The sequence below is a fragment of the Budorcas taxicolor genome, chromosome 15 (genome assembly GCF_023091745.1).
Source record: "Budorcas taxicolor isolate Tak-1 chromosome 15, Takin1.1, whole genome shotgun sequence".
Taxonomy (NCBI): Eukaryota; Metazoa; Chordata; class Mammalia; order Artiodactyla; family Bovidae; genus Budorcas; species Budorcas taxicolor.
In genome coordinates, this window is record NC_068924.1 from 77,576,114 (window position 1) to 77,597,438 (window position 21,325).

A 21,325-nucleotide genomic window follows, 5' to 3' on the forward strand; every position below is an offset into this window, starting at 1 on the left:
TGGTTAGTTCAGTCACTAGAGTGAGAAAAAAAAAAAAAAAAGAACAAGAAATTGATAGTGCACAAAGCTTTAAATGCCTTAAAAGCATAACATTATCCATATGAAAAGAAATTTCAGGTTTTCAGTTTAGGAACGTTGGCATAAAAATGCTAGAATAAAACGCCAGCAAATCAAATACAGTTCTAAAGAGCAATACGGCTTAAATGCTTTAGAGAGAAAATTAGGGTTTAACTAAGAGTTTGTTCGACATTAGAAAACCTATAAAATATTTTAAATATTGGTCAGTCTTATTTTCCCATAAATCCATTTAACTCATCTTGAACATTTGAAGATAAATAGAGAAGCAGAAATAGGTTTAAAAAGTGAGTTAAACTTATATGTCAGTGAGTTCCTTTCTTTTTTAGAGAATTAATACTGGAGTACAAACTGTACTCTTTTTTCAGCATGCATTTCATCTTCCCACCAAGACCTGTGCCTTTGCATAGAGAGGAAGTCTGACTGTCTAGCAGTCACTTGGTTGTATTCTTAGTTTTTCCTCCCAGGAAGTAGGAAGATCACTCTGAAAAAAAAAAAATTTCCACATGAATCCTCTGGAGGCAACAAATAGCAGAATAACGGAGGCAGAAGATAGGATTAGTGAAATAGAAGATAGAATGGTAGAAATAAATGAATCAGAGAGGAAACAAGAAAAATGAATTAAAAGAAATTAGGACAATCTCAGAGACCTCCAGGACAATATGAAATGCTCCAACATTCGAATTATAGAAGTCCCAGAAGAAGAAGACAAAAAGAAAGACCATGAGAAAATTCTTGAGGAGATAATAGTTGAAAACTTCCCTAAAATGGGGAGGAAATAATCACCCAAGTCCAAGAAACACAGAGAGTTCCAAATAAGATAAACCCAAGGAGAAACACCCCAAGACATATATTAATCAAATTAACAAAGATCAAACACAAAGAACAAATATTAAAAGCAGCAAGGGAAAAACAACCAATAACATACAAGGGGATTCCCATAAGGATAACAGCTGATCTTTCAATAGAAACTCTTCAGGCCAGGAGGGAATGGCAAGACATACTTAAAGTGATGAAAGAAAATAACCTACAGCCCAGATTACTGTACCCAGCAAGGATCTCATTCAAATACGAAGGAGAGATCAAAAGCTTTATAGACAAGCAAAAGCTGAGAGAATTCAGCACCACCAAACCAGCTCTCCAACAAATTCGAAAGCATATTCTCTAGACAGGAAACATAAAAAGGGTGTATAAACCCGAACCCAAAACAATAAAGTAAATGGTAACGGGATCATACTTATCAATAATTACCTTAAATGTAAATGGGTTGAATGCCCCAACCAAAAGGCAAAGACTGGCTGAATGGATGCAAAAACAAGACCCCTCTATATGCTGCTTACAAGAGACCCACCTCAAAACAAGGGACACATACAGACTGAAAGTAAAGGGCTGGAAAAAGATATACCACACAAATAGAGACGAAAAGAGAGCAGGAGTGGCAATACTCATATCCGATAAAATAGACTTTAAAACAAAGGCTGTGAAAAGAGACAAAGAAGGCCACTACATAATGATCAAAGGATCAATCCAAGAAGAAGATATAACAATTATAAATATATATGCACCCAATATAGGAGCACCGCAATATGTAAGACAAATGCTAACAAGTATGAAAGGGGAAATCAACAATAACACAATAATAGTGGGAGACTTTAATAACCCACTCACACCTATGGACAGGTCAACTAAACAGAAAATTAACAAAGAAATGCAAACTTTAAATGATACATTAGATCAGTTAGACCTAATGGATATCTATAGGACATTTCACCCCAAAACAATGAATTTCACCTTTTTCTCAAGTGCTCATGGAACCTTCTCCAGGATAGGTCACATTCTGGGCCATAAACCTAAACTTGATAAATTCAAAAAAACCGAAATCATTCCAAGCATCTTTTCTGACCATAATGCATTAAGATTAGATCTCAATTACAGGAGGAAAACTATTAAAAATTCCAACATATGGAGGTTGAACAACACACTTCTGAATAACCAACAAATCACAGAAGAAATCAAAAAAGAAATCAAAATATGCATAGAAACTAATGAAAATGAAAACACAACAACCCAAAACCTGTGGGACACTATAAAAGCAGTGCTTAGAGGAAAGTTCATAGCAGTACAGTCATACCTCAAGAAACAAGAAAAAAGTCAAATAAATAACCTAACTCTACACCTAAAGCAACTAGAAAAGGAAGAAATGGAGAACCCCAGAGTCAGTAGAAGGAAAGAAACCTTAAAAATTAGGGCAGAAATAAATGTAAAAGAAACAAAAGAGACCATAGCAAAAATCAACAAAGCCAAAAGCTGGTTCTTTGAGAGGATAAATAAAATTGACAAACCACTAGCCAGACTCATCAAGAAGCAAAGAGAGAAAAATCAAATCAATAAAATTAGAAATGAAAATGGAGAGATCACAACAGACAATACAGAAATACAAAGCATCATAAGAGACTACTATCAGCAGCTATATGCCAATAAAATGGACAACGTGGAAGAAATGGACAAATTCTTAGAAAAGTACAATTTTCCAAAACTGAACAAGGAAGAAACAGAAAATCTTAACAGACCCATCATAAGCACGGAAATTGAAACTGTAATCAGAAATCTTCCAGCAAACAAAAGCCCAGGTCCAGACGGCTTCACAGCTGAATTCTACCAAAAATTTCGAGAAGAGCTAACACCTATCCTACTCAAACTCTTCCAGAAAATGCCAGAGGAAGGTAAACTTCCAAACTCATTCTATGAGGCCACCATCACCCTAATACCAAAACCTGACAAAGATGCCACAGAAAAAGAAAACTACAGGCCAATATCACTGATGAACATAGATGCAAAAATCCTCAACAAAATTCTAGCAATCAGAATCCAACAACACATTAAAAAGATCATACACCATGACCAAGTGGGCTTTATCCCAGGGATGCAAGGATTCTTCAATATCCGCAAATGAATCAATGTAATTCACCACATTAACAAATTGAAAAATAAAAGCCACATGATTATCTCAATAGATGCAGAGAAGGCCTTTGACAAAATTCAACATCCATTTATGATAAAAACTCTCCAGAAAGCAGGAATAGAAGGAACATACCTCAACATAATAAAAGCTATATATGACAAACCCACAGCAAACATTATCCTCAATGGTGAAAAATTGAAAGCATTTCCCCTAAAGTCAGGAACAAGACAAGGGTGCCCACTTTCACTGCTACTATTCAACATAGTTCTGGAAGTTTTGGCCACAGCAATCAGAGCAGAAAAAGAAATAAAAGGAATCCAAATTGGAAAAGAAGAAGTAAAACATTCACTGTTTGCAGATGACATGATCCTCTACATAGAAAACCCTAAAGACTCCATCAGAAAATTACTAGAGCTAATCAATGAATATAGTAAAGTTGCAGGATATAAATCAACACTCAGAAATCCCTTGCATTCCTATACACTAATAATGAGAAAGTAGAAAAGGAAATCAAGGAAACAATTCCATTCACCATTGCAATGAAAAGAATAAAATACTTAGGAATATATCTACCTAAAGAAACTAAAGACATATATATAGAAAACTATAAAACACTGATTAAAGAAATCAAAGAGGACACTAATAAATGGAGAAATATACCATGTCCATGGATCGGAAGAATCAATATAGTGAAAATGAGTACACTACCCAAAGCAATCTACAAATTCAGTGCAATACCTATCAAGCTACCAGCCATATTTTTCACAGAACTAGAACAAATCATTTCCAGATTTGTATGGAAATGCAAAAAACCTCGAATAGCCAAAGCAATCTTGAGAAAGAAGAATGGAACTGGAGGAATCAACTTGCCTGACTTCAGGCTCTACTACAAAGCCACAGTCATCAAGACAGTATGGTACTGGCACAAGACAGACATATAGATCAATGGAACAAAATAGAAAGCCCAGAGATAAATCCACAAACATATGGACACCTTATCTTCGACAAAGGAGGCAAGAATATACAATGGAGTAAAGACAATCTCTTTAACAAGTGGTGCTGGGAAAACTGGTCAACCACGTTTAAAAGAATGAAACTAGATCACTTTCTAACACCACACACAAAAATAAACTTAAAATGGATTAAAGATCTAAATGTAAGACCAGAAACTATAAAACTCCTAGAGGAGAACATAGGCAAAACACTCTCTGACATAAATCACAGCAGGATCTTCTATGATCCACATCCCAGAATTCAGGAAATAAAAGCAAAAATAAATAATTGGGTCTAATTAAAATTAAAAGCTTCTGCATAACAAAGGAAAATATAAGCAAGGTGAAAAGACAGCCTTCGGAATGGGAGAAAATAATAGCAAATGAAGCAACCGACAAACAACTCATCTCAAAAATATACAAGCAACTTATGCAGCTCAATTCCAGAAAAATAAACAATCCAATCAAAAAATGGGCCAAAGAACTAAATAGACATTTCTCCAAAGAAGACATATGGATGGCTAACAAACACATGAAAAGATGCTCAACATCACTCATTATTAGAGAAATGCAAATCAAAATCACAATGAGGTACCACTTCACACCAGTCAGAATGGCTGCGATCCAAAAATCTGCAAGCAATAAATGCTGGAGAGGGTGTGGAGAAAAGGGAACCCTCCTACACTGTTGGTGGGAATGCAAACTAGTACAGCCACTATGGAAAACAGTCTGGAGATTCCTTAAAAAATTGCAAATAGTACTCCCTTATGACCCAGCAATCCCACTGCTGGGCATACCCACCAAGGAAACCAGAATTGAAAGAGACACATGTACCCCAATGTTCATCGCAGCACTGTTTATAATAGCCAGGCCATGGAAACAACCTAGATGTCCATCAGCAGATGAATGGATAAGAAAGCTGTGGTACATATACACAATGGAGTATTACTCAGCTGTTAAAAAGAATTCATTTGAATCAGTCCTGATGAGATGGATGAAACTGGAGCCGATTATACAGAGTGAAGTAAGCCAAAAAAAAAACACCAATACAGTATACTTACACATATATATGGAATTTAGAAAGATGGCAATGACGACCCTGTATGCAAGACAGCAAAAAAGACACAGATGTGTATAACGGACTTTTGGACTCAGAGGGAGAGGTAGAGGGTGGGATGATTTGGGAGAATGGCATTGTAATATGTATACTATCATGTAAGAATCGAATCGCCAGTCTATGTCTGACGCAGGATACAGCATGCTTGGGGCTGGTGCACAGGGATGACCCAGAGAGATGTTATGGGGAGAGATGTGGGAGGGAGGTTCATGTTTGGGAACGCATGTACACCTGTGGTGGATTCATGTCAATGTATGGCAAAACCAATACAGTATTGTAAAGTAAAATAAAGTAAAAATTAAAATTAAAAAAAATTTTTTTAAATTAAAAACATTAAAAAAAAATACAAAGTGAGTTAAACTTACATGTCAGTGAGTTCCTTTCTTCTTTAGAGAATTAACACTGGAGTACAAACTGTGCTCTTTTTTCAGCATGCATTTCATCTTCCCACCCAGACCTGTGCCTTTGCATAGAGAGGAAGTCCGACTGTCTAGCAGTCACTTGGTTGTATTCTTAGATTTTCCTCCAAGGAAGTAGGAAGATTTCACCCTGAAAAAAAAATTTTCCACATGAATTAAGGTTTTCAGAAGTAGTAACATCATTTTTTGTTCTGGGAGAATTTGTTTCCCTAAAGTATGCCATACCTTGGGAATTTTATTAAGAAGAGAGTAAATTAAAATGTTCTTGCTGCCTCTAAATGCTTTTAAAAATCCTCTGGGATCAAAATATTTGTTTTCTGTGTTTGACTCCTTTGCTTACCTCCTTCTTTAGCTATTTACAGAGTAAACTTCAGTGTAATGATGACTCAATTTCTGGAACTGTTTATCTAAAGTTCATTATAGTAGAGAATTTTCCACAGGATACCTTATTTGACATTGTGATCATTTTAGGTAGCATCTTTTCCCAATACGGACAAAAGAAAATCACTGAGAATCAAAATGCGTGAGGAATTTCTATTATATTTATACAGGGTTTTCCATGAGAAATTGAGAGATGTTTCACTGACAAAGGCAAATCTAATGCTGCATTGGAGTTTACCAATCATTTTGCCGGTTTCTAGTGAGATTGAGCAACTGTGCAATATTTACAGGACATTTACATAACCAGTGGTTGGTTACTCAAGTGTTTGCCCACATTTTTTCACCAGATTCCCTGATTTGTTAAATATATATATATAATCATTATTCATGGATTTCAGGTATACCAGCTATATTCACTGCAAATACATCTTTCCTTGGTGTGTCTTACATGTTTTTGCTCTTAAAGACAAGCCTATGGTCTCAATTTTAATGTAGTTTAGCGAATCAATATTTTCCTTTATGTTTAGTATTTTTGTAGCTTTTTTTAAAATTTGTAACCACATATCACAGAGATCCTCTCCCATATTATTTTCTAAATGTTTTAATTCCTTGCCTTTCACATCTTGATTTCCAAATCATCTTGAGATGACCTTAGTATGTGTTGTGAGGTAAGGGTAAACGATCACTTTTTTCCCATGCAGACATTCAATGGATCCAATACCATTTTTTCAAATCTTTTCTCTCATCAGTATCAGTCAATTCAGTTCAGTCGCTCAGTCGTGTCCGACTCTTTGCGACCCCATGAATTGCAGCATGCCAGGCCTCCCTGTCCATCACCAACTCCCAGAGTTCACTCAGATTCACGTCCATCAAGTCCGTGATGCCATCCAGCCATCTCATCCTCTGTCGTCCCCTTCACCTCCTGCCCCCAATCCCTCCCAGCATCAGAGTCTTTTCCAATGAGTCAACTCTTCGCATGAAGTGGCCAAAGTACTGGAGTTTCAGCTTTAGCATCATTCCTTCCAAAGAACACCCAGGACTGATCTCCTTCAGAATGGACTGCTTGGATCTCCTTGCAGTCCAAGGGACTCTCAAGGGTCTTCTCCAACACCACAGTGCAAAAGCATCAATTCTTTGGTGCTCAGCTTTCCTCACAATCCAACTCTCATATCCATACATGACCACTGGAAAAACCATAGCCTTGACAAGACCTTTGTTGGCAAAGTAATGTCTCTGCTTTTAAATATGCTATCTAGGTTGGTCATAACTTTCCTTCCAGGGAGTAAGCGTCTTTTAATTTCATGGCTGCAATCACCATCTGCAGTGATTATGGAGCCCCTCAAAATAAAGTCTGGCACTGTTTCCACTGTTTCCCCATCTATTTCCCATGAAGTGATGGGACCAGATGCCATGATCTTTGTTTCCTGAATGTTGAGCTTTAAGCCAACTTTTTTGCTCTCCTCTTTCACTTTCATCAAGAGGCTTTTTAGTTCCTCTTCACTTTCTGCCATATGGGTAGTGTCATCTGCATATCTGAGGTTATTGATATTGTGCTTCTTCCAGCCCAGCGTTTCTCATGATGTACTGTGCATATAAGTTAAATAAGCAGGTTGACAATATACAGCCTTGACATACTCCTTTTCCTATTTAGAACCAGTCTGTTGTTCTATCTCCAGTTCTAACATATACTGCAGTGTAATTAACCAACATAGTCATGAAAACTGGCAGAAAGCATGATAAAAAATATGTAAAACAAAAATTCTAGGATATTACTAACTACTTTTATCCTTCAAAGTTACCGAACTAAAATTAAATGCATTTTTTGTTGTTCTTTATTTTTTAATTGAAATTTAAATACAGTTTCTTAAAATATAAATTTATTTATTTTAATTGGAGGTTAATTACTTTACACTATTGTATTGGTTTTGCCATACATCAACATGAATCCGCCACAGGTATACACGTGTTCTCCTCCTGAACCCCCCGCCCTCTTCCCTCCCCATACCATACCATCCCTCTGGTTCGTCTCAGTGCACCAGCTCCAAGCATCCAGTATCATGTATCGAATCTGGACTGGCGATTCATTTCATATATGATATTATACATGTTTCAATGCCATTCTCCCAAATCATCCCACCTTTGCCCTCATAAATACATATTAAAGAAAGTCTTTAAGGATGACAAAGTGTAGATCTCAATAAGCCTTATACTAGTACAAAACATCATTTATTCCCCCATTTTTTGATTTGTTGCCATGTTCCAGAAAATAGAACACAAAAATATGGCTGAAGGAATATTGTAACTGGAGAAAATAAAACCATGAGACCAAATTGTGGAGTCACAAGTAATGCATTGACTCTTCATGGCTGTTGGTGCATTATCTGTAAATATAGAACTAATATCCTGCCTATGTCACAAAGATCAATACATTATAACAATAATAGCTAATACTTTATTAAAGAACATGGAGGCATTCTGTACTTCATGTGCACAAAGCATATGATTACAGCAGCAAAATCCCAGTAAGTTATTACTATGACTAAAGAGTATAGAGGATATAAAAGGCCTTGGGAATAAACCTACACCAAACATGAAGGTAATATTAGAGAGTGCTATGGTTACATACTTCCTGAATATCTCACTTTTTCAGGTTTACTGATATATAATTAACATAATATTTTATTAAGCCCAAGGTATACAGCATAATGATTCAATATTTGTGTATATTGCAAAATGATTACCCCATTTAGCTTATCATCACCTAACAGAGTTCTGAATTTTATTTCTCATCATGAGAATGGTTAAAATTTCCTTTCTCAGCAACTTACAAATATAAAATACAGTATTGTTAGCTATAGAAACTATGCTATATTTTACAGCCCCGGAACATATTTATCTTATAATTGAAAGCTTTAAACTTTGACCTTAATACATTTTTTAACAGTCTATGTTGAAAGAGTCAAGGTCAAGATTACAGACAACGAGAGATCTCAACACACTGTAAGAAAAACGAAAGTACTGCTAAGTCACTGCTATGATTACATTTACTCAGGACTGAACAAAGAACTTCTGATATCCTAGTCATAAAATTTTTTATATGAATAAGAATATTTTTAAGTCTTAGGATTCAATAATCTACTCTTTTGAGTTTAAAGTTCTAAAATCCATCCCTACTGAATCAGAAATGAGAAAAACAAAGTGAGAAAATTATAACCCAAGACATTGTATGACTTGTCAATGACCCAAAATCTCAACATAAAATAAAGATCCAGTACTCTTGCCTGGAAAATCTCATGGATGGAGGAGCCTGGTAGGCTGCACTCCTTGGGGTCGCTAGGAGTCGGACACGACTAAGTGACTTCACTTTCGCTTTTCACTTTCATGCATTGGAGAAGGAAATGGCAACCCTCTCCAGTGTTCTTGCCTGGAGAATCCCAGGGACAGGGCAGCCTGGTAGGCTGCCGCCTATGGGGTAGCACAGAGTCGGACACGACTGAAGTGAATTAGCAGCAGCAGCAGCATACCCAGCCCACGTGGTTATGTCTTGCATACTGATTACTCTCGATCTGTAGTATAAATGGTGTTCCAGTTAATTTACCCATAAGAAACTTCTTCCTTTCATATGTCCTTCTGAATGATTCTTTCACTTCCCTGTTTCTCAGGCTATAGATAAGTGGGTTCAACATGGGGATCAGGGCTGTGTAGAACACAAAAACCACTTTATTAATATCCAAGGAGAAACTGGAGCTTGGACGTACATAGATGAAGAAGAGTACCCCATAAAGGATGGAGACAGTAGTCAGGTGTGAAGAGCAGGTGGAGAAAGCTTCCCCCTCCTGTCAGCAGACGGAACCTCAGGACAGTGACAACAACTAAATGTAGGAGGCCAAGGTGATCCGGCCACTGAGTACTCCTGGAGCTCCAGCCAGGAGAAAAGTAAAACTTCATGGACCCGTGTGTCTGCACATGCCAGGGAGAGAACCGGAAGAAGGTCACAGAAGAAGGGACTGATGATTTTTGGACCACAGTAAGGCAGGCAAAAGGTGAAAGTTGTGTGGATCATGGTGCTTATAAGGCCCTCGATATAAGGAGCTTCCACCAGCTGCCCATAGACTCACTGAGATATAATGACTCTGTAAAATAGGGGCTTACAGATGGCCATAGGCCAGTCATATGCCACAGAAGCCAGGAGGAAACACTCAGTCACTACACACTGACCAAAAAAACAGATCTGGGCAGCACAATCAAAGAAAGAGAGGATTTTTTTCTCCACAAAGATGTCAGTTAACATCTTGGGACCAATGACAGAAGAGGAATAGACATCCACAAAGGACAAGGGGCTGAGAAAAAAGTTCACGGGGCTGTGCAGTTGAGAATCCATCCAAATGAGAGTGGTCATCCCGACGTTTCCCAGAAAAGTGGCCACATAGACCAAGAGAAATATCACAAAAAGAACAACCTGCAGCTGGAGGCGATTTGTCAAGCCCACGGAAACAAACTCAGTCACCAGAGTTTCATTTTCCATAATCCATTTCTCTGATCTAATCTGTAATGAGAATGAGAGAGATCTTTCTTTGGAGTCCATTCATAATTGGGTTTCCTCATTTTAAACATGAATGAATCTTTTCTCTTTTTTACATTTACAGGGTAGATCGACAGACAACACTCCTGACTTCTGCCTCTGAGTGGTCATCATCCACTTATTGTTTGCATGATATTAAGTCACTAAACCTCAGTTTCTTCTTGATTAAAACAGATTTTTAGGTGTAGAAGTAGCTTTTGGAGATTATCTAAAGCAATTCCTCTAACTGTGCCAGATAACATTTCTAAAAATCCCTGCCTTTGAACCAAGGATATTTTAAGACATGTTTCACAGATAAGGTATCATGTGCATTTAATGAATTCGGGCTGATAGTTCTCACTCTCACCCTAGATAAAGGCTGTAAGAAATATAACTTGCTTGCTAACTGCTTCAGATTCTGGGGGAAAAAGAGTCAGTGTGTTGTCTAAAAGGTAACTTCTGAAGTCTAAGAAGGAATGCAAGGTCAGACAAATGAGGTTGGCTTTCGAACAGAGTTCAAAGTCCTTAGCAGTATCTACTCTGTGATGCCTTCTCCAAAACCCCTATATTCCTCATATTATTAATGCACATGCTGATTACTTTATCAAACTCCATTCTTTTTTCAGCCCATTAGAGAGACGAGTTCTTAAACATTCAATAGGTGCTGTAATCAATTGTGACATCAGAATCTGGGAGAGAAGAATGATATCTTAAGCAAGAAAATGACACACCTGGGCATTTATCCCCCTAAAAACCTATGTTGACAGAAAAACCTGGACAACTGTATTCATAGAAGTAGTATTCATGATGATCAAACACTTGAAATAACAAAAATAATTGAGCAAACTGTGGGATATCCATACCACAGAATACTATTCAGTAATAAAGAGGAGCAAAGTATGGCACAGGCAACAATCTGGCTGAGTGTCAAGAGCGGAGCTGATAAAAAGGAAAACAATCTGAAAAGGTCACGTACTCTATGAGTCCATTTATAAAACACACTCAGATGGCAGAATTTTAGAGATGGAGAAGAGGTTGCCTGGGATTAAGAATGTTGGGAAGGAGGATGGTGGTGTTACTATAAAAGGATAACACACAGGAGATCTTTGTGGGGATGGAATAGTTTTGTATCCTGATTGTGCTGGTGACTAAACAAATCTACATGAGTTCCAAAACAATACAAAACTATACGCATAACATAGCGATGTCAATTTCCTGGGTTTTTGTATTGCACTATAGCAGTAAACTGGGGTAAAACTGACAGAAAGGTACATGAGACCTCTCTGTACTATCTTTGAAGCTTCCTGTGAATATTTCTTTCAAAATAAAAAGGTTTTAGAAAACAATGAATAGAAAGTTAGAGGGAGGGGAAGTGAGTAGAGCACTATGGAAAAAGAAAAACTTAAGAAGGGAGATACACATTTTGGACATGGAAATAATCACGGTGATTCCAGCCACACAATCACCCAGAAACACTGAGTGTGTGCAGGAGATGTGTTGACAGAAAATGAATGCCAGCGTTCCCTGGTAAGTCGCCTTGAAAAGGATTTTACTTAACAGGAAATTAATGAAATAAAGGCGACAGACCTCCTGTGGTCTCAGAGGCAATGGAGCTCAGAGAAGAAAAGACCTGGAGGGGTGGAATTTCACATTAGTCAAAAATATCATACCTAAGTAGTGAAATGTTTCTTTGTAAACACAGAAATCATTTCAGGTCATTTATACTTATGTTCACTTTCACTCAAAGATGGAAACAAAGCATTTTAAGTGTCAAGATACAGGTGATTTTAAAAAAATCTGTGAAGATGCAACAGAATATGCTCATCTGTGATCTCAATCAACTCAAAGTATTATGTGAAAACAACAGTTTCTGACTGGCAAAACACATATCACTTTATTTTTCCCAGCCTTGCCCAAATCAAATATTCCAGTTCAGAAAACTCATGATCTTTGGACATGAGTAGCATAAGATTTAAGTTAGCTGATTCAGAGGTTTGTTTTCTACATATAATATTCCAGTATATGAAATGTGAAGAAATTAAGACCCAGAGAAACCAACCAAGGTCTCATCATTTTAACATTCTATGAGCCCATATGTCTTAAAGCACATTCAGCATCTCTATGCCAAATACAAAATTCAAACAAAATGTACATTCAAGTTAGGTCATTTAAACCAAAAGACAAAGATGAAACATTCTATTTCTACCAAATTATCCCTCATAATAAGCTTAAAGATAATGCTTTCCTAAGCTTCTAAACTCACCTTCCACGTCTGGCTTCCTGATGGCAATTTGGGAAATTTCCTAAAAAGGAAAAGAAAAAATGCCCTACTGTGACAACCTAGAGGGCAGGGATGGGGTGGAAGGTGGGAGGAAGGTTCAAAAGGGAAGGGACATATGTATACCTATGGCTCATGTTGATGTATGACAGAAACCAACAGAACATTGTAAAGCAATTATCTTTCAGTTAAAAATAAATAAATTAAAAACAGACATGACCAAAACTAATTCGTTATGTCCAAATTAATTATGAAATTAACATTCCCTCATATGAATTACTCTACAAATGTAGACATGCCATTTTTCTCTCAGCTTCTTCATGTTGACTAGGAGGATAGATAATATTCTGATACCATCTTGAAACTTGGATATTCTTAATAGTACTTCAGTGAATTCATTGACTCAACTCTGCACAACACTCACCAGAGGATTTTCTAAAGAGCTGTTGTGTAAATTATCAATAACGCCTAGAAGGAAATGGAAGCTCAGGAGATCAGGCTTATAGGTTATTTTATGAGAAAATAATTTTGGGACTTTGAATCAAATGTACTTGCACCAATTAAAACTACACCTCCATTTGTAACCATCTGCCTCTGAAATTCCCACTCTGAACCTTCAACTACAACATAATTATCACCAGTCCTTGACACTGTGCAGTTTGAGAATATAAGAAAAAGTCCTACTTCAGAGAGGTTACAATCAGAAGGGGAGTCTGAGTCCACAGCAGCACTAAGGACCCCAAAACTGCTTCACAAGCTAAACTACAAGGGTGGGATCATTATAACAGAAGTTTTGGAAATAGTCTCTTGGACATAAGCAATCTCAAAAGGTGATTAAGATATTCAGTTCAGTTTAGTTCAGGCATTCAGTCTTCTCTGAATCTTTGTGACCCCATGAATCACAGCATGCCAACTCCCGGAGTTCACTCAAACTCATGTCCATCAAGTTGGTGATGCCATCCAGCCATCTCATCCTCTGTCGTCCCCTTCTCCTTCTGCCCCCATCCCTCTCAGCATCAGGGTCTTTTCCAATGAGTCAATTCTTCGGATCAGGTGGCCAAACTATTGGAGTTTCAGCTTTATTTTTTTAATATAAATTTATTTATTTTACTTGGAGGTTAATTACTTCACAATACTGTATTGATTCTGCCATACATCAACACTGAAACATGTATAATATCATCTATGGAGTTTCAGCTTTAGCATCAGTCCTTCCAATGAAAACTCAGGACTGATATCCTTTAGGATGGACCAGTTGCATCTTCTTGCAGTTCGAGGGATGCTCAGGAGTCTTCTCCAACACCACAGTTCAAAAGCATCAATTCTTCGGTGCTCAGCTTTCTTCACAGTCTAACTCTCACATCCATACATGACCACTGGAAAAACCATAGCCTTGACTAAACGGACCTTTGTTGGCAAAGTAATGTCTCTGCTTTTCAATATGCTATCTAGATTGGTCATAACTTTCCTTCCAAGGAGTAAGCGTCTTTTAATTTCATGGCTGCAATCACCATCTGCAGTGATTTTGGAGCCCCCCCAAAACAAGGTCTGACACTGTTTCCACTGTTTCCTCATCTATTTCCCATGAAGTGATAGGACCAGATGCCATGTTCTTTGTTTTCTGAATGTTGAGCTTTAAGCCAACATTTTCACTCTCCTCTTTCACTTTCATCAAGAGGCTTTTTAGTTCCTCTTCACTTTCTGCCATAAGGGTGGTGTCATCTGCATATCTGAGGTTATTGATATTTCTTCTGGCAATCTTGATTCCAGCTTGTGTTTCTTTCAGCCCAGTGTTTCTCATGATGTACTCTGCATATAAGTTAAATAAGCAGGTTGACAATATACAGCCTTGACGTACTCCTTTTCCTATTTGGAACCAGTCATTGTTCCATGTCCAGTTCTAACTGTTGCTTTCTGACTTGCATATAGGTTTCTCACCATCATGATTATTTGTTGTGGTGGCCAAGAGGAGCTACTCCACGTCCGAGGAGCAGCGGCTGCACAGGTGCAGGAGGGCCGAGAGGAGCTACTCCACGTTCAAAGTCAGGAGGCGTGACTCGCCCAAGGTAAGGACCAGCGGCTGTGCTTTGCTGACACAGCCATGAAGAGATTCCCCACTTCCAAGGTAAGAGAAACCCAAGTAAGATGGTAGGTATTGGGAGTGGGCATCAGAAGGCAGACACATTGAGACCATAATCACAGAAAACTAGCCAATCTGATCACACAGACCACAGCCTTGTCTAACTCAGTGAAACTAAGCCATGCCTGAGGGGCAACCCAAGACGGGCGGGTCATGGTGGAGAGGTCTGGCAGAATGTGGTCCACTGGAGAAGGGAATGGCAAACCATTTCAGTATTCTTGCCTTGAGAACTCCATGAACAGTATGATTAAGGTACAGGTAAGTAAAAATAAGGTGGACTGATGGTATCTAAGCAGCAGTGGAGTGCTAAAATTTGGACAACATCTTTGAAAGACAAAATAAGTACACACTGTATATATGAAAATTTCAAAAATAAAAATAGGATTGGACTCAAACTTCAAAGCATTTTAACATTTAGAGTAAAAAGTCTTACTCTAAGCAATGAAGGATCTTTCAAGGTATTACAGAAAACAGATAATATCTATTCACATAGACTTTGCCCCAGGACATTCATCTTGTCATTAGAGATGCATACTCGGCATCCTTCAAGAGGATGCACTGGTTACAGCAAACACCCTCTTCCAACAACAAAAGAGGAGACCCTGCACACGGACGTCACCAGATGCTCAATACCAAAATCAGACTGATTATATTCTTTGCAGCCAAAGATGGAGACGTTCTATACAGTCAGCAAAAAACAAGACCGGAAGCTGACTCTGGCTCAGATCATGAACTCATTATTGTCAAATCCAGACTTAAATTGAAGAAAGTAGAGAAAACCACTAGACCATTCAGGTATGACCTAAATCAAATCCCTTACGAGTAAACAGTGGAAGTGAGAAATAGATTTAAAGGATTATATCCGATAGACAGAGTGCCTGAAGAACTGTGGATGGAAATTCATGACTTTGTATAGGAGGCAGGGATCAAGAACATCCTCAAGAAAAAGAAATGCAAAAAGGCAAGATGGTTGTCTGAGGAGGCCTTACAAATAGCTATGAAAAGAGAAAGTGAAAGTGAAGTCGCTCAGTCATGTCCAACTCTTTGTGACCCCATGGACTGTAGCCTACCAGGCTCCTCTGTCCATGGGATTTTCCAGGCAATAGTACTGGAGTAGATTGCCATTCCTTCTCCAGGGGATCTTCCGAATCCAGGGATTGAACCCGGGTCTCCCGCATTGTAGACAGACGCTTTACCGTCTGAGCCACCACTGTGACAAGAGAAGCGAAAGGCAAAGGAGAAAAGGAAAGATACACCCATTTGAATGCAGAGTTCCAAAGAATTGCAAAGAGAAATAAGAAAGCTTTCTTCAGTGATCAATGCAAATAAATAGAGGAAAACAACAAAATGGGAAGGCTAGAGATCCTTCACGGAGAAGGCAATGGCAACCCACTCCAGTACTCTTGCCTGGCAAATCTCATGGACAGGAACGCCTGGTAGGCTGCAATCCATGGGTCACTAAGAGTCAGACAGGACTGAGCGACTTCACTTTCACTTTTCACTTCCTTGCATTGGAGAAGGAAATGGTAACCCACTCCAGTGTTCTTGCCTGGAGAATCCCAGGGACAGGGGAGCCTGGTGGGCTGCCATCTATGTGGTCGCACAGAGTCGGACATGACTGAAGCGACTTAGCAGCAGCAGCAGCAGCAGAGATCTCTTCAAGAAAATTAAATATACCAAAGGAACATTTCATGCAAAGATGGGCACAACAGAGGACCGAAATGGTATGGAGCTAACAGAAGCAGAAGATATTAAGAAGGGGTGGCAAGAATACACAGAAGAGCTGTACAAAAAATAATCTTCATGACTCAGATAATCATGATGGTGTGATCACTCACTTAGACCAAGACATCCTGGAATGTGAAGTTAAGTGGGCCTTAGGAAGCATCACTATGAACAAAGCTAGTGGCAGTGATGGATTTCTGGTTGAGCTATTTCAAATCCTAAAAGATGATGCTGTGAAAGTGCTACAGTCAATATGCCAGCAAATTTGGAAAACTCAGCAGTGGCCACAGGAGTCAAAAAGGTCAGTTTTCATTCCAACCCCAAAGAATGCTCAAACTACCGCACAATTGCACTCATCTCACATGCTAATAAAGTAATGCTCAAAATTCTCCAAGCCAGGCTTCAACAATACATGAACTGTGAACTTCCAGATGCTCAAGCTGGATTTAGAAAAGGCAGGGGAATGAGAGATCAAATTGCCAACATTTCTTGGCTCATTGAAAAAGCATAGAATTCCAGAAAAACATCTACTTCAGCTTTGTTGACTATGCCAAAGACTTTGACTTTGTTGATCACAACAAACTGTGGAAAATTCTTAAAGGGATGGGAATACCAGACCACCTGACCTGCCTTCTGAGAAACTGGTATGCATGTCAGGAAGCAACAGTTAGAACTGGACATGGAACAACAGACTGGTTCCAAATCAGGAAAGAGTCTGTCAAGGCTATAAATTCTTACCCTGTTTATTTAATTCATATGCAAAGTACATCATGAGAAATGCTGGGCTGGATGAAGCACAGCTGGAATCAAGATTGCTGGGAGAAATATCAATAACTTAAGAAATGCAAATGACACCGCCCTTATGGCAGAAAGTGAAGAACTAAAGAGCCTCTCGGTGAAAAGTAAAAGAAGAGACTGAAAAAGTTGGCTTGAAACTCACATTCAGAAAACTAAGATCGTGGCATCTTGTCCCATCACTTCATGGGAAATAGATGGGGAAACAATAGAAACAATGATAGACTTTCTTTTTGAGGTCTCCAAAATCACTGCAGATGGTGACTGCAGCCATGAAATTAAAAGACGATTGCTCCTTGGGAGAAAAGTTTTGACCAACCTAGACAGCATATTAAAAAGCAGAGACATTACTTTGCCAACAAAGGTCCATCTAGTCAAAGCTATGGTTTTTCCAGCGGTCATGTATGGATGTGAGAGTTGGACTATAAAGAAAGCTGAGCACCAAAGAATGTATGCTTTGGAACTGTGGTGTTGGAGAAGACTCTTGAGTCCCTTGGACTTCAAGGAGATCCAACCAGCCCATCCTAAAGGAAATCAGTCCTGAGTGTTCATTGGAAGCATTGATGCTGAAGCTGAAACTCTAATACATTGGCCACCTGATGTGAAGAGCTAACTGATTGGGAAAGACCCTGATGCTTGGAAAGATTGAGGGCAGGAGGAGAAGGAGATGACAGAGGATGAGATGGTTGGATGGCATCACCGACATAATGGACATGAGTTTGAGTATACCCCAGGAGTTGGTGCTGCACAGGGAGGCCTGGCATGCTACAGTCTATGGGGTTGCAAAGAGCTGGATAAAACTGAGTGACTGAACTGAATTAGGCATCCTTCAAAGAGATTAAGGTAATTAACTCATCTATAATCTCATAAGAGCCCAATGAAGTCGATTACTACCAAGTCCAAGATTCTCCTTACTGCCACCAGTACCCTCAGATACTTTCCACTCTGGCAACAAGTAAAGCAAGATGCTCGCTCACAAACTTACTCTCTCTTCCTTCTGTTTACAGTGTATCTCTAACGTATATCTGCACAGTTTTCTCCTTCACTTCATTCAGGTGTCTGCTATAGTATCCCCTCATCATGGACCCCACTCAGTGGAAATAAAATGACAAGAAAAGAAAAAAAAAAACCTCCCCTATAAGAAAATGCTAGATAGTTAAACATTAAAGAAGGAAATAGAGTTAATGTTTTCATCTATTTGAGGAGGATTCAACTTAGATGTAATACATTTCCTCTAAAATCAAGGGCAGTCTCCAAAATTTCTCATACAAGATCTCATGAGAAAGAAATGTACGGAAAGGGCAGGGAGAGGAGCAGGAAGGAGCAAAGGAAAGGGAGTACAGGAGATGGAGAAAAGAATAAAATGTTATTTGGGGAGGGCTATGGCCATGCTGGTATTTTGAAAAGGAAAAGAAAATATTCTTGTTTTCAAAATTCTCATGTAACAACAGAGTAAGCCATTTATAACAACTTTAGTCCCTTATGGCTCAGCTGGGAAAGAATCTGCCTGCAATGTGGGAGACCTGGGTTTGATCCCTGGGTTGGGAAGATCCCCTGGAGAAGGGAAAGGCTTCCCAGTTCAGTGTTCAGGCCTGGAGAATTCCATGGACTGTATAGTCCATGAGGACACAACTGAGTGACCTTCATTTTCATAGCTAAAGGAGTAGAATAAAGAACTGTCAGGAGTATATATAGTGAAAGTGAAGTCGCTCAGTCCTGTCAGACTCTTTGCAACCCCATGGACTGTAGCCTGCCAGGCTCCTCCACCTGTGGGATTTTCCAGGCAAGAATATGGGAGTCAGTTGCTGTTTCCTTCTGCAAGGGATATTCTTGACCCAGGGATCGAACCTGCATCTCCTACGTTGCACGCAGACTCTTTACCGTCTGAGCCACCAGGGAAGCTAGACTGGAAGCTAAAAAGCAAATGAAGAGACTAAAAATCAATAATCCTAGGTGAGTGAACATTCCAATGACGAGTGATGTGAATCTTAAATCAGCTTGTGGTGAAAAGACATCAATGAGCAGAATGATGAAAGAAACTGATCCAGGGAGAACTGGAATAGAAGTATTTCTCTAAACCAACTCTCTTTCTAGTTGGTTAAGAAGAGATTATAATTATGACTTAAAGTAACTGTTGGAGAAGGCGATGGCACCCCAACTCCAGTATTCTTGCCTGGAAAATCTCATGGGTGGAGGAGCCTGGTGGGCTGCAGTCCTTGGGGTTGGGAAGAGTCGGACACGACTGAGTGACTTCACTTTCACTTTTCACTTTCATGCATTGGAGAAGGAAATGGCAACCCACTCCAGTGTTCTTGCCTGGAGAATCCCAGGAACTGGGGAGCCTGGTGGGCTGCCGTCTATGGGGTCGCACGGAGTCGGACACGACTGAAGCGACTTAGCAGCAGCAGCAGCAGCAGCAGCAGTGTGTATAGGACAATTCCAAATTTCCAAGTTATTCCTCCCCCCACCCAGCTTTCCCCTTTGGAAACCATAAGTTTGTTTTCTAAAACTGTGAGCATGTTTTTGTTTTATAATTAAGTTTATTTGTATCATTTTATTTTACATTATGCATATAAGTGATATCCTATGGTATTTGTCTTTCCCTCTTTGACTGACTACACTTACTATGATACTTTCCAGGGTTAGTAAAATGATGTTGGAAATTTTTACAAGACTGACAATTAGTGATGGTAGTTCCATATCTGGATAAATTTAAGATAAGATTTTGTATACCATTCAAATTTCATATTTGCATTGTCACGTGTTCAACAATTGTTGACTCACTTTCCATTGCTCAGCTTTTACCAAGGTCCATGAAACCTTTATTAATGAACTCTGGTGAACTTTCCCTTATACTGTTTGATTTTCTGGGGAAGATTAAAATGTTTTCCCACATATAAGAATTTTTCCATGGTGTGTTTATTTTGCAACTGGAACTTTTTGAATCCCACAGTTCATTGCATTTGACTGTTTCAATCTCTTGTTAATAAAAAATATGCTTGCAAAACACACCCCCACAAAAAAAAAAGAATGCATAAATGTTCTTCTGGATTATGTTACATGTATACCATATATATATAAAATATTTTATATTCTCTATTATTTTCCAAAGAAGAAGACTGAAGAAAAAACAATATAAACAGTAGTTTCAATATATACAACTGTCAGACCTAGGGATTAAAAAGAGTCTATTTCTCAGTCCAGTATTCTTTTTACCACACATAATCAAATCAACATCTTTGATGCAGCACAATTAGAATTCTATTTTATCCACCTTTAAAAATAGTTTTCCTTTCAAACTTCCTACTGAATGAATTCTTCACTCTTTGTTCCTCAAGCTGTAGATAAGAGGGTTCAACATGGGAGTTAATACCGTGTAAAAGAGGGAAAGCAGAGACATTACCTCAAGCTGTAGATAAGAGGGTTCAACATGGGAGTTAATACCATGTAAAAGAGGGAAAGCAGAGACATTACTTTGTCAACAAAGGTCAGTCTTGTCAAGGCTGTTCTTTCCAGTGGTCATGTATGGATGTGAGTTGGACTATAAAGACAGGTGAGCACCAAAGAATTGATGCTTTTGAACTGTGGTGTTGGAGAAGACTCTTGAGAGTCCCTTGGACTGCAAGGAGATCCAACCAGTCCATCCTAAAGGAGATCACCATTCCTTCTTTTGAAGGAATCATGCTAAAGCTGAAGCTCCACTACTTTGGCCACCTCATGCGAAGAGTTGGCTCATTGGAAAAGACTCTGATGTTGGGAGGGATTGGGAGCAGCAGGAGAAGGGGACGACAGAAGATGAGATGGCTGGATGGCATCACTAACTCGTTGGACATGAGTCTGAGTGAACTCTGGGAGTTGGTGATGGACAGGGAGGCCTGGC

General features: G+C 38.8%; 1 pseudogene; it reads right to left on the minus strand.

Annotated features, from left to right (window-relative positions):
- Positions 1-9,449: 9,449 nt before the first annotated feature.
- Positions 9,450-10,471, minus strand: LOC128059976 (olfactory receptor 1002-like; annotated as a pseudogene).
- Positions 10,472-21,325: the final 10,854 nt, after the last annotated feature.